This window comes from Rattus norvegicus, chromosome 15 (genome assembly GCF_021556685.1).
Source record: "Rattus norvegicus strain SHRSP/BbbUtx chromosome 15, alternate assembly SHRSP_T2T, whole genome shotgun sequence".
Lineage (NCBI taxonomy): Eukaryota > Metazoa > Chordata > Mammalia > Rodentia > Muridae > Rattus > Rattus norvegicus.
The window spans coordinates 37,219,566-37,234,697 of NC_141548.1; the positions used below are offsets into that span (position 1 = coordinate 37,219,566).

Here is a 15,132-nt window from a genome sequence, read left to right on the forward strand (position 1 = left end):
AAAGGCACCCCAAAATCTGGAACTCAGCCCAGAACACTTAACGCTGAAATGTCTTGTAAATTGGTTGGATTTTAAAAACTAACCTTTTTTTTTTAGTCATGGAAGAAAGACCAAGTGACCTGGAAAAAAATATCACATGGATTTGGTGCTTTTAGCAGCAATATATTTTCTTCTAGATAATAAAGCAACATTAAAAAAAAAAACTATTAAAGAAAAACAGTAATTCAAACCACCAGAATATGCTCCAAAAATTTTACGCCATTTCTGACTATAGTGGCATACCAAGTCAAGTGCTAAGCATTAAATATTTTCTGTAATAGCTCCAACATTAAAAGTTGGGAATAATGGTTTTAGAGCTTTGAGCTTTGACAATATAGAAGGAACATAACCCACTATCGTCAAGTCTGTTTTAGAAGAAATGAAAGTACTGTGCCTAAACTGTGAATAGAAACATTGGTTCAAGTTATTCTGATTGGTAGTCTTTTGCTGAAAAAATTACATGAAATTTATAGTTAAAGAAAGTTGTAAATCAATTTAAATTGTTTTATTCTTTGGCAGTTTCATACATGAATATAATGCAAGGTAATTAAATTATACCATTACCAATACCTTCTCTAACCCATTCCAGACACTACATCCATATCCCTCTAACTTTCTGAGGTCCCCCCAACCCCCTCTTTTCCCCACTGGGCCCGATTAGTTCTGCCAACATGTACGTGGGTATAAGGTACCATCCACCGGCCCATACACACTATAGGCCACACCATTAAAAAACTTGACTTTTCCTCTCCCAGCAACTATCTATTTTAGCTATGGGCCTCTTGAGTCCCTCATCTTCCTGCTGAACTGTTGATTCAGCTTGAATTCGTACATATCTTGTGCCCACAACCACAGTTACTATGAGTTTATGAGTGTGGTGGCCTTGTCATGTCCAAAAGACACCATTTCACAACAGTACACCCCCACCTCCCACTTCTGGCTCTTTTGTTTTTGGCTGCTTTTCTGTGGTGTTCCCTGAGTCTAGGGATGATATTAAGGAAGATGATCTAGAAGTCCTATGTAAGGCTAATAAGCAGTCCACAGTCATTCTCTGTAGCTGACCAATTGTGAGTCTTTGTATTAACTTCTGCCTGCTGCATAAAGAAGTGATAAGGGGTGAGAGTTGCATTGGACTATGGGTATGTGGATATAGAAGTATATAGAAGGCAGTTTGATGCTGTATTCCTTTAGCAAAATAATAGTGGTAGGGCTTATGATCTCCACAGTCATGGGTTCTTGCCTAGTTTTAAAGTGCCAGACATGAACTCCCTCTGAGGTAGACCTAAAGTCCTAGTAGAAAGCTGTAGGTTACCCCCATAACACTAATGCACCAATGGACACACCTTCTAAGTCAAATGTTAGAGTTCACAGGTTCCATAGCTGGGTAAGACTTAATGACTTTTCCCCCTCAGCTCCTATATAGCACCTTCCAGCATATGTAAGCTAGCCTGCAGGAAAGAAGCTTATAAGATTGTAAACTTGATGAACCAACTATGTCATCAAATAGTTGGAATTTTCAGGGCTGGGGAGATTGCTTAATTAGAAAGTGCTTGCTTTGCAAGCATGAGGATAGGAATTCAGTCCCCAGAACCCAAGTGAAAAAAGCTTGATTTGGTGATTCAGACTTGTAATTCCACTGCCATAGAGGCTGAGGTGGTGAGTTCTTAGGGCTCCCTTGCCAGGCAGCCTAGCCAACTTGTTGAACTCCAACCACTGAGGGATTCTGTCTCAAAAATAAGGCCATGTTACTTGAGGAACATTTAAGGTCTTTTGACCTCTGAGTGTGCACTATAGTATGGTACTACGCACACATACTAATTTGAACTTCCAGGCTTCACTCCTACACCTGGAGTGAAAGGATGTTTGAATTCAGTCCCTCGTGGCAATTTTATGCTCATGCCTACATGGCTAGGGATGGTGTAGCAAAGCACAGAAGCTCTGCCCTTTGTCCTTACTCCTCCAGTTTATTCATTCTCTTCCACCATCCTGAGTCAGAGACGTCATAATGTAGTGTTAGAAGTCTTACTGAATTCTCTGCCATAAGGTTTGTCTATAGGTCTCAAGACATGTCCTCATTCCACATTAAGAGAAAAAGAATTTATATATGTAAGTATATGGAGTTTACAGATCTGATGTAAATTTGTATTTAGAGTTTTGGTCATATCCAGGGAGAAATTCTCAGTTTGCTTCTGCCTTGCCCATAGCAGTGTAATAAGTTATAGGAGGGATGAGACAAAAACCAGGAGGGACTGTCTGTATTTATAGGTTGTGGTTATTTCCTCTGAAGCCAGGACATTTAGGGTGGACTGTTTTACCCCTCCATATGTTATTTCCCACATGAGCCACATTGCAGTAGTACAGAGACACTTTCTTGAGTTCAATGAGTTCTAGCAAACTATTGACCCCAAGAGGGTATGTTGTGGGGACCTCCAGTTCATAACTGGTTGATCAGAAGTGTAGATAACAATGTAGGTTCTGTAACTGGTGTTGGAAATAAGTAAAATCCTTAACCTGTGCAGTCTGCTAAATGGGCAATCTTATAACAAGCTTAGGACACCCAGTGATGTACAGAAACTTAGAGATTGCCAGATATGGGGAAAAATCTATGCAGTTGGTGCCCTACACTGAGTGTTTAGATGTGCATCGAGTTTGTCAAAAAGGGAATTTGAAGTTGTTAAATAAAGGAAGTGCAGTAAAAGTAGGAGTAGTAGGGGTTGGGGATTTGGCTCAGTGGTAGAGCGCTTGCCTAGGAAGCGCAAGGTCCTGGGTTCGGCACGGTCCCCAGCCCCGAAAAAAAAGAAAGAAAAACAAACAAACAAACAAAAAAAAGTAGGAGTAGTAGAAGAAAGAGTAATGGTAATATAGTTATTAATTACAGAGAAGGGAGGACCAGGATGTACTATGTAAATAATACATATTTGAGAAAACAAGCTCTGTCATCTTGGTAGAAGATGAGGGGAGGGGGCTTGAGATGTGGCTCAGTATTAGAACACTTCCCAAACATGTTGTAAAGCTTTAGTTCAATTCCTAACACTGCCTCCAACCCATAAAAAGTAAGGCAAGGCAGAAGATGGGTTGAAGAGCAATTGGATGAAGGACTTTGATTAAGTTAAATTCACAGTAAGGATCTTAAAATGTCACTTAATGACACAGCAGCTGTCATAAAAACTACAAAAGATGTTAAAAAATGAAAAGGGCAGGAAGGTAGCTCTGTAGGCAAAATACTTGATGCAGGATAGAAGACCCAAGGAAGTGCTGAGGTATGTGAGACTTGGACAAAAGAGCTAAAACTGCCCAAGAGGCAGTCTCAAAAAGGTACTGAGTCTAAGGAAAGAGGGCAGCCTTGAAGGGTGGAGTCTTCAGGTAGTGAAGATTTGGCAGTCAGCAAGAAGAGGTAGCAGAGCCAAGGAAACCAAAAGGAAGGTGATAAGTCTGCCTCCTACCCAGAAAAGAGTCAGAGATGAAAATAAACACAAAACCAATTAATAGTACTATTGAAATCGGTCATTCACATTCATCCTTCCAGTCTATTTAGTTGTACTGCCATCTGGTTTAGGAAAAAGAAAACACTTCAAAGCGAGCAGAAGATGACAGACAACATGTTACTTAAGAAGAGACTGAAGCAGGAGTTAAAACGTTTCAGGTGTGATTAATATGCTTGGAACAGTGGTAGCGCTAACGAAACTGCAGTGCTGTGCTCCTTCCAAGAAAGTGCAGACACAGAATGCCCCAAATCCAAATTCATAACCCCCCAAAAAAGAGGATGAATTTTCTGAACTTAGGAAATAAAATCTTTATTAAAATCCTTTATCTTTTAAGATGAAGCTAAACTCAGTGTTAGCTAAGGGAAACACTAAATTAGAGGCATTGACCGAAGTCATGAAGACAGCCAAAAAAAAAAAATGACAATGGGATGTGTGTGTATACACAGAGAAAGACACGTGTATTCTGCTGAGGCTTGAACTCAGGGCCTTATAGTCTAGGTATGTTCTATTGCAGAATCACATCACCAGTGCCTAGGAAATGATTAAGATATAAGGTGAAAGATTTCAGTTCCTAAGATGAAAAGCAATAATAGGGCTGATATTTGAACTTCTACTCATGGAAGCATGATTTAAACAGAAAAGACTCAAGTATACATAATGAAAATGCCTTCAGGTGTCAGTGGCAAAGTAGTGTTGATGTTCCATGTTCTCCATGGTACCAACACCATGTAGACAATGCCTCCCGTCTCCCATCTTAGGAAGTTCCTGTTTACTGGGATGATTAATCCAAAACGATTACCTTCAAGTTATAGCTTAGTTCCCTTTCAAGAAAATTGATTTTTTTCCTTGGGTTTCCAGGAAGAAAGGAGGCTAGCAACAGACTTCTTAACAGTGACACTGAGCAAAACACCTGTGGAACAATTCAGCCAAAGTCTGAAAGTATAAGTCAAAGTTTTTATAACCCTGAAGAATTTGCATAGTGAAATATTACAAAAGCAAGGACAAATGACAAATTGGGGGAAATGTTTGAAGCTAATTTTAATTAAAACCAGTTTCTAAAAATCTAGGCAAATCATGAACCATAGATTTGCAAAGAAACTTCATAGAGAAAGGTGATAGGAAATGGTAACTGGATAAAAGAGGGCCCAGCTTCAGTGACACGGAGAAGTTCAAATTAAAACTGTTTGGGGGTAGGGAGATGGCTTCATGGTAACGTGCTTGCTGTCCTAATGCTTTCTAGGACCTTTGTTTGAACCCCGCACCCACATAAAAGCCAAGAACAGCAGCATGCTTCTGCAGTTCCAGCCTGGTAATGTTGAGAGGAGGGAGAAGGGGGATGGTAGAGATAGGATCCTTGGAGCTAACTAGCCAGCCAGCCTAGCTAGTCAGTGGGCTCTGGGATCAGTGAACATTCCTGTCTCAAAAACCAAAGTGTGGAAGGATAATCAACTAAAATTAACTTCTAAATGTACACACGTGCCTACAAATGTATGTACACATGCAAAATTAAAGCTACTTTAAGACTTTTCTCACCAAAGTTTAGAAGTTATACTCTTCAGCTGGTTGAAAAATAGGCAAATGGGTACATTACTGGTAAACATGGATACATTAACACAGTACCTGGGAGGGAGTCCTGCAGTATTCAGCCGAATCACATACATGTATCCTTTGGCACAGGCATTAAAACCTTTAGTAATCCATTTTAAAAATACTAAAATAAAATAACAGTCTACAATTTTGTGCCGGTGGTTCCTGAGCACTGCTTTCGTTAGGCAGGATGCCCTGGAATACAGAACCAGTAAAATGAACATACATTTTAAAAGATTCATTCAAATGACTTATATGTTAAATGCTAGGTCTTCCACAATGGTTATCTGTATGCTGGAGAGGCTAAGAACCCAATAGTTATTCCATCTATGAAACTGGATGCCTCATTCCCAATTTGGTGCTGGAGCGCTGGACTATTCTTGGAGGGTCTCTGAATTTCAGTCTGGAAAGTCAAAGGAACAGTAGTCTGACCTCTGGAATATGGGGTCACATACTTCATATGCAGCAAGCATACTCACTAGCAAGAAACAAAGACAGGCAGGCTGCACTGCCTTTTCCTCTGGTCCCTGTGTTTGGGCCAATCTTGGAAGGTACACTCATTCATTCTGTGGAGAGTCCCCCTGGCCTCACTTAGTCCTTTGTGGAAACTCCTTCACAGACCTGTCCTAAGTCGTGTCTCCTGACAACAAGATCTCACCAAGTTGACATTTAATATTAACCATTCTACTTAATTAAAAACCTAAAACCATTTTAAATGTCCATTAGTAGGAGAATGACTGGATGTACTGTAGTGTGCAGCCAATAGTGCACTCTCTAGGTAGATGGTCCCCGTTTAAATCACCCTTTCTCTAGATAAGGGATCTAGATAATAACCTAAAGAAGATGCCAATGACAGAAGAGAGGTTTTTCTTTTTCATAACTTGGTTATATTTTGACCACGAAATCATGCATTTATATATTCAAACACAAAGTTAAATGATAGAATGAAAGAAAAACTAAAATATTTTATACTATATTTCTGCATTTTCTGATCATCACACATAACAGGAACTTTCTAGTGGTTTTGGACATAGATTGGACAGCCCAGTGGTGTATTTGGCAATAAGGTTTGGGTATGTTGCTCTTAGGAGAGTGTTCTATACATCACTATACCTAGTCTTGCTGAAGGTTGATAATCACTCAGGACGAGCTTATCAAGCCTACGACTTAAGCAGATTTATTCTGAAAAGGCCTTTGGACCGATTAAGTAAACATTATGTAGACATACAACATACATAACAGTAGTCCATTGATTCTGATGTGCTATCACACATTTGCAGTCTCACCACTGGCAAGGAAGTAACAAGAAAATGGTGAGTTTGTGACCAGCCTGGGTTACATGGTAAGGACCTGTTGAGAAAGAGGGAGGAGAAGGAGAAAAAGGCTGAAGAAGAAAGAGTAGAGAAGAAAACTGGGCAGGTGGGGAGATATGACGACTTAACACAGCAGGTTACTACTTTGCTGACATTTGGTTTCATTTATGTTGTGTCATTTAATATCTATATATTGCAACCTATTTTTCTTGTAGGTTCAGTGTTTTTCAAGTAATTTGATTCAGTTTATACAGTAATTTAAACCCATGTCCATGTGACTTTAAAGCCTGAGCTTTTTGTTAATTTTTTCTTTTTTATTTATTTATTTATTTTTAAATTGTACTACATTACTGCAGGGTAAACATCCACCGTGAAGAAGAAAGAACGTCAGGAGCTAAGGTTTAGTTTAAACCTGTAGTTGCTGTTTGGAAAATGAAGATGCAGACCGCAGATTGGTGGCTTATATGTTCTTCATGCAAGGGCAGCATGCTAAAGGAGAGAAGTGTAAGTTTCCGTTAACTCCTAATAGGGTCTTGACTTAGGGTCTCTCTTGCTGCAGTAAGGCACTATGACCAAAGCAATTGGGGAGGAGACGGTTTATTTGGCTTATGCTTACTAAACACTGTTCATCATTGAGGGCAGTCAGGACAGGAACTCAAACAGAGCAGGTACCTGAAGGAAGAGCTGGTGGGTGTAGAGGCCATTAAGGGGTGCTGCTTACTTGCTCCCCATGGTTTGCTCATCCTGTTTTCTTAGAGAACCCAGGACCACCAACTAAGCATGGCCCTACCCATAGTGGGCTGGGTCCTCCTCCATTAATCATTAAGCCAGATCTTATGGAGGTATATTTTCAATTGAGGTTCCCTCCTTTCCAGTTACTCTAGCTTGTGTCAAGTTAATATAAAACTAGCTAGCATAGAGATATATACACAAACTTCTGTATTGGTGTAGAGATAAATATTAGAGTTGTTCCCAGTGACTAGCTAAAAAGTATGGCAGAGTGGAAAACAACCAAACTTGGGTGGCATGGAGGCACAGCAAGTGTGTGTACCATACGAGCTTGACAACTGCACTTGAGCCCTGGGTCCCATGGAAACCTTTTAGCTGCCCTCTCACCTACACACACACACTGTGAGACACAACCCCTGCTACGTACAAGTCTGTGTACACACACGTACACACGTGTGCGTTAACATTAAAAAAGAAAAATCCTAACATGCAGTTTTTAGTGATATTGTCAAAAATTGAAAACCCAGAAGATGATCTCTGTGACATTTCAAAGTTCTTTTGTGGATTTATTTTGTTTTGTTTTGTATTTTATTTTGGTTTGCTGTGAAATAATAGAGTTTACCAGAGTGTGAAAAAGGACAGTACTCTCACATCAGCCAAGGCATCAGCTGAAACGAGTGTGTCTCCTCATATTGTTCAGGTGCTGGAGATTACAGAGATGCCACACTTCCCTTCCCCAGGCCTTCCTTCATATTCCCACGCCTTCCACAATGACAGGGCATTCCTTAAATTCAGCTTCCTATTGGAGTAGTTGGGTAGGGAATTTGGTTTGTTTTGATTTGTCTGTATTTAGTTATGCTAGAGAATCTAATTTGTAATTCTTTATAACTGAAAAGTGTGAGAAACTATGTTAGATTTGGCATAAAGTGTTTTCTATAAGTCTTGTAGAGTTAATTCTGAGCCTGTTCTGGTTGTCAGAACTGCGCTGACCAGTGACTGAAAGCTGCGAGCATTGGGACAGATTGGCTGAAGACAAGGAATTTCTAAGGTGAGGTAATAAAGGTGTAAGATTTGCATTATCATTTCTTGGGATACTTTTCTAATTATATTGGACATTAAGAGTTTAACAAGAATAAATATACTCTCCCAGCCTGAACTTTTACCAAACTATTTTAGGAGTAATTGAATTCCATTTGCAGTTGATTACAGACAAGAGCTGGACCTCCCCCTCCTACTGAATATGTAAAATGACCATCAAAACAAGTGGTTGAACATGTAAGAAAATAAGAACTTTTGGGAGTAGGCCCATAAGGTAAATGAGTTCTAAAGTCACTGAATACTTTGAGGACATCCCCAGAGTTTCAGCAGAAAGGGTGTTGTCACATCAGCAAAGGCTTCTGTATTCTTTTGTAGAAAACAAGGAATCAACCGAAATAAGTTTTGTTTCCTGGTATTGGGTTCAGGTGCTGGTGGAGATTACAGAGATGCCGCACACTTCCCTTCCCCAGGCCAGCCTTTCATGTTCCCACTGCCTTCCTGGACGAGAAGGCATTCCTATTCCGCTTCCTATTGGAGTAGTCGGGAAGGGACTGGCACCGAAGTTTCAATACAGTGTTTTAGCTTAATCCTGTTTGTTCCTGTCTGCTTCTCCCAGGATTGGCTTGACTTACTTGTTCTTACCCCTTTTCTTTGCTCACAATTCCTTCTTTTCCTCCACTTCACCCTTTCAGGCCCATTTCTCTTCTACTGTAATGCCTAGAGTCAGGTTGTCCTTCAACACCTTTCTGTGTGCACGGATCTTCTGTGCATGATGACTGAGTCCTAGGGAACATGTCGTGTGCCTTGTGGTAGAGTGGAAGGCTGGTCCGAGGTCTTCTGTAGAGGCTTCAGGTCTAGGTGTAGGTAAGGTCTCTGCTGATCATCCCTGCCTGTGAGCTTACACTTACTTAAGTTTAGGACTTGATTTGTAATATTTTCATAGTTCTAAAACTCTACAAGTGGAATCAGAAGTGGATATACAGTTTTGTGATACTCTTTAAGTTCCAGGTAAAACAATTATAGGTTCTCTACAGAGGGACATATGCAACGATAAAATAATTATAACCTTTTTTTAAAAAAAAAATCACAAAAATTTAAGTGTGAAAATCAGGGTATTATGACTAGGACTCAGCAGAAATAACAAAGAACTAAAATAGTTGCTAGAAATGTACAATACATAAATATTTTCATAAAATAAGAGATGATGAAAGTGATGAAACATAATTAAATAGGAATCAGTTGTAGGAAATGAAGTCTAGAAATGAAAATTATAACAATTTTAAAAATAAATTGTAGATTAACTCAGCATATAGGTATAGTTAAAAGCTATTCACAACCCCATAGAAAATGCAGTAGTTTGTGAAATTGTGATTTGATTTCCAGAAAGAAAATTCCAGGTTGGTCTGAACCATATAATGAGACTGCTAGGAACGAAGGAAGAAAGGAAGGAAGGAAGATAGAAATATGGGCTAGGTATGAGACTATCCATGGTAATTGTTGGCATTTAACAGAACAAATGGAAGACACAAATTCTCAGATTTAAAGAGCCCAGGGATTTCTGTGTTCATAGTTACACTTTGAAGCTACAGAATGCCAAACACAGTCTAGCAGGGCACAAGCCACACAGAAATCTGTTGTAGGTAAAAGAAGGGAAATAAATGGTGGTGAAAGGCGATGTGGAGTAGAAGAAACCGAGCGAAGAAAAAGGATGAGTGGGTCAAGCCAAGCCAGGGAAACAGTGACAAACAGGGTGTACTGTGGATGTTTTGAACCTTCAGTGCCAAATACGTTAGTAAAGATGAATTGGCATTTTAGTATTCCAGGCCAGTGCAATGTAGTACCAAAAATGTGAAGACTTATTTCAGGTTTGGTAGCTAAAAGTGGATGAACAAAAAGCTTTTCTTTTTTCTTTTGTAAAGTCAGAAATGAGGAGAAAAGGAGCAATTTAAAAGAAGGTGACAGTATTTATTCATTCACTCATAATTCATTCATTCATTCATTCTTTTATGCTAAGAATTCAACTCCAGACTTAGCACACACTTTTGAGACAAGCTCTTGCTATGCAGCCCTGGCTGGCCTGGTGCTATATATCTCAGACTGACTTCAAATTTGAGGTCATTTACTGCCTCCTCCCGAGTGCCAGGAGCATAGGCGTGTGCCACTGTACCAGCTCCAGTCCTTCAGGTGCTGCTTTACTTACTGATCTTAAAATTCATCCACATTGTAAAAAATACATCCATTTATTCTTCTTTTTCATTGCTGAGTAAGATATCTTTCATAGATAAACCACAGTTTGTTCTTTTTGTATTTGTGAAAATACAAATATATATTAGAAAAAAATGTCTTTCAGATTTTGAGCTAATTAAGCTAGTAGAATACTTACTAACTTTGTGGGTAACTGGTACCTTCTTGGCTTTTCAGTAAAGAGTAACACAAAAACCTTGAAGATTATTTAGGGATCATAAAACAGTTTTTGTACAAATATTGTTAACAAAACCAGATGAAAGGGAAACAAATTTGGAGAAAATTGCCATAGCTTAATGATATGCTGTCAAAGTGATTGTATTTCTAAATGGTTATACAAAGGATACTATAATTTATAAATTCATTGAATGATGGTGTTTTACTTAAAATTTTTGTTATATATTGTTGCCAAATACTTAATTTCATTAAGTGCCTCTTATGAAGTCACCTGTTGACATTAAGTTATTTTTAATTGCTTTAATTGTTAGAAGTAATTATTGTGTTGCAGATGTCTGATATTTTTACATTAAGCAATGTTGCTAGGGCTGAGAATGTAGCTTAGTGATGGAGTGATGCATTGCCAGTATGTCTGATGTCCTAGAGTCAACTGTCTGGACCACATAAAGAGTAAATGGTGAGATATGGGGGGAAGAAATGCATTTTAGAGCTGGAAGCTCAGTGTAGAGCAAGTGTTTACCATGTCTGAGGTGCACCAAACAAACAAAAAAGAATTCATGTTAATACACTGTATGATACATTCTCTTTTTTTTTTCTGATCCAATTGATATAATTGCCCACCTAAACATACAAAGCCCTGTACACATGCACCCCTTAAGAACATTCATAACAACCTGTAAATACAGAGTGGAATCTTAACGTCGGCCTCCATGTTCTCTCCACGGCTTCTCTCACAGTCTCGATACATTCTCTTTATTCCTGAATGATGTTGATTCAGACCGGTTCTATCAATTTTCATGAGTTCAAAAGTATATTGGAAGCTGTAGTTCATAAGGTTGTAGAGAAAAAGATTGCATGTACAAATGTTTTTAATCATGCAAAGTATTTGATAGGTGAAGTCCAAACTTTTAGTTTTAGTATTATTTTTATTATTGTGTAAATGGGAGGGATGTCTGTAAATATGTTTGTGTACAAGTGAAAGTATGCATGTGTATCTATGTGTGTGTAACAGTACATGTACGTGTGTATATGTACGTGTGAGGATGTAAGTGTGTGTGTGTGTGTGTGTGTGTTTGTATTACAAACTTCTAATTGAAGTTTAAACTTGAGAACTGCCATTGCTGAGTTTACTTAGAACTGTATCTATAACCCTGTCCTCTGACCTTCGCTTTTCCCTTCCCTCGCCCTTCCCCTGCCTTTCTCTTTCCTTGGTAAAGATGGATCCTAGAACCTCCCTTGTGTTGGACAAACTCCACTGAGCTATGTCCCCAACCATAACCCTGTTTAGTCACTTTTGTTTTCATCTTAACTTTTTTTGAGAACTTTATTTTTTAAACACTTATTTATTTATTATGTATAAAATACACTGTTGCTATCTTCAGACACACCAGAAGAGGGCATCAGATATCATTACAGATGGTTGTGAGCCACCATGTGGTTGCTGGGAATTGAACTCAGGACCTCTGGAAGAACAGTCGGTGCTCTTAACCGCTGAGCCATCTCTCCAGCCCTTTTGAGAACTTTATACATGAGAACCACATCCACCTGACTCTTTCATCCCTTCCCACTCTGACTCCACCCATTTCCCTCCTCAAATTTATGACTCTTTATTATTTTTACATATATATACTATCGGCTTTCGTGTACACACACACACACACACACACACACACACACACACACAGCCTACTAAGTCCATCTAACTTTGGTTGTGTGTACATCTGTCCATGGCTCAGCACTTGGGATTGGACAGCCTATGCAGGATCTGGTACCAGAGGAAACAGATTCTCTCTAAACAGCCATTGCTTATCTGTAGTAGGTCAGTTAGAAGTAGAACTTTGAAGAAATTCCCTGCTCACAGTAGAATGTCAGTTGATACTGTCATTATGCCTGTCTTTTTGGGCAACCAGATTGTTGAGAGTTCATGGGTGCATTTTCCCTGCATGTATAGGGCACACTAGCAGCAGTCACTCTGGTTCTCTGACTTCCCATCCCTTGATATTCTTGATATTCCCTAATTTGCATGGGGGATTATACTGCAAATAGAGAAATTTGGGCTGGAGACCCTATGGATACTTATACTCTGCAATCTGACCAGTTATGGATCTCTGTAATCATGTACATCTGTTCCCAAAAGAAGCTTCTTTGATGAGGAGTGATCACCATACTTACCTGTGGGTATAAAGATAAGTACGTAGATGCAGTTAAAATTGCATTAATTTAGATATACTAGGATTTCCTCTAGATTCTATACCTGCTTCACCCATAGAGAGTTGGCTAGATTATAATACTAGGCATGACTTTCCTCACATTGAGTGGGCTTTATTTAGTACAGTTAGATAGCTGTTGTTTACTCACAGCTGAAAGAACTTCTCCTGACTGACTGGAGATAGTGTGCCAGTCCAGCCACTGTTGTGGTTCATATATTTTACAGCTCGGTGAGACTACTGATCAGTCTTCTCCCTTGTATCAAGAGAAAGACCTCCAGAGTGGAGGCTTCTAGGGCACTTCTAGCTCAGTTCCTCCAAGTCCTGTGTCCTGAGTGTCTGGTGTCTTCAACACTAGGGTCTTACCTTCAAGATCTGGAGGGAAATCAAGGGCAATGGAAAAGGCTATATTGGCTTGGAATATGTTTATTTCCTGACTAACAACTCAAGTGTGTAAGTGGGCGGGGTGTGTGTGTGAGCTGTATACACAAGTGCCGGTCAGAGGATAACCTCTGTAATTTGCTCTCTTTCTGCTACATGGCTCTGGGGATGGAACTCAGACCTCTGGGCTTGGTGGCACCACCTTTACCTTCAGAACCATCTTGCTGGTGCTTGAAAGTGCCTTTCTGTTGAGTTGGCATTGAAGTAAATGCATTAATTAATTAATTAATCTTTAGGTATTCTGAATGTCACAAAGTTAAGTTAGGAGAGACTTTGAGGCAGGTGCTGTAGTTTGTTGGATAAAGATGTGACAGAAATCTGCAGTGTAGGTGGAGAGTGAAAACTGAGCTGTGAACTGATGTTACAGGAAAGGAGAGAGGGTGTGGAGGTGGTATGAAATGCGAGTGAATCAAGAGTGTCCCAAATTAAAGATAGGAAGGGAAGAGAGTAGAAATCTAGATGGAAAAATGGCTTTCAGGCCAAATTCTTACATGAATCTTCTTACAGGAAATTTAAATATGAACAAAAATTTATTTACAGGATATGTGTGAGATTATGAAAAAAAAACCAACCTAAATCATTTTATAAAATTAGCCTCATGAAATCAAGCTACATTTCTCCAGAGGATCTTAGGTACCATTCAGTTAGGGCCTTAATGTTGAGGAACAGATAGCAAATTTTATAGGTATATTCCCTGGATAGTAGAATTGTATCTTCGAACATTGGTGAAGATTAATAATTTAGCTGAAAGTAGCTAGCATGGTACCTGGCATATAGAGGTTATGTAGCAATTATTACTTTTGTATGTGTACTGAATGTTCACGAACTGGACTTATCAAGAGACATTCTAATGGCCTGGGAGAATGGTGGGAAGCCCAGGAAAAACAACCCTGGGCTAAAATGCTGAAGGAGGAAGAAGCCATGGCACCCTAGACAAATAGTCTCTCTGCATTGTAGAAAGTTACAGGGTGAGAAAGAAATGGAGGAGTACAGAGACAGTAGATTGGAAGAAGGAAGAGGACTGAATAAAATGCATTATTCTTGATACTGTGTAAGATGTGTGTCTAAATATTGAGCCAGTCAACAGTCTCAGTTTATGAAAGCCATATGACTTGAGAAACAACTGTAGGCTGAAACCTTAGCCAGAATAACTCTGCTACTAGTTTTAAGAAACCATGTGAGATAATAAATCTTAAACTCTGTGTTTTTACTTTTTAAATGGGAACAATTGTTATCCAATAGAATGATACTAAAATTTGTTACTAAGTTGAGTGATACAATAAATCAGTATGCACCCCTAAATTCCTATGTTGAAACATAAAGCTCAGTGAGATGATATTTGAACTGATAAGTCTTAAGGCATGAGCCCTTGTGAATAGGTTGCTTAACTCTCTACTATGTAAAAATAGGAGGATCAGATTGACCTCTGTGAACTAGGAAGTTGACAGACCCTTAACCAATCAGTGAATCTGCTATGTCCTTGATCATACACTTTCCAACCTTCAAAAACATGATAGAAATATCTGTGTATTCCATTGTAGCAGCTTAAACAGAACAAGAAAGATGCTGTTAGAACGAAGATTTTATTTTATTTCATTTCATGCGAATGAGTGTCTGCTTACACATGTCTTTACACACTTGCATACAATGCTTGCAAAGGCCAGAAGAGGGCAGAAGATATCTGAATTGCACAGGATTTGTGAGCTGCCTTGTAGGTGCTAGCAATTGAAATATGTCCTCTGGAAGAGCAGTCAGTGTTCTTAACCACGGAGCTGTCCCTCCAGCCTCAGAACAAATACTTTTAAAGTGTATGTAGCATTGAGGTCAGTCGTAATGATTGGTGAATGGGTTTTGCAGATCCTCTGAAGCTTG

General features: G+C 39.2%; 1 protein-coding gene across 5 annotated transcripts in view; it reads left to right on the top strand.

Annotated features, from left to right (window-relative positions):
• The window catches only part of Cab39l (calcium binding protein 39-like), a 103,716-nt gene that overhangs the window by 7,208 nt on the left and 81,376 nt on the right, over window positions 1-15,132 (top strand). For 4 of the 5 annotated variants that reach the window (XM_087585260.1, XM_087585259.1, XM_087585258.1 and 1 more), the window contains exons 2-3: window positions 6,781-6,928; window positions 8,132-8,201. The gene's annotated coding sequence lies outside the window, so the exon portion shown is untranslated. 5 annotated transcript variants of the gene reach the window in all.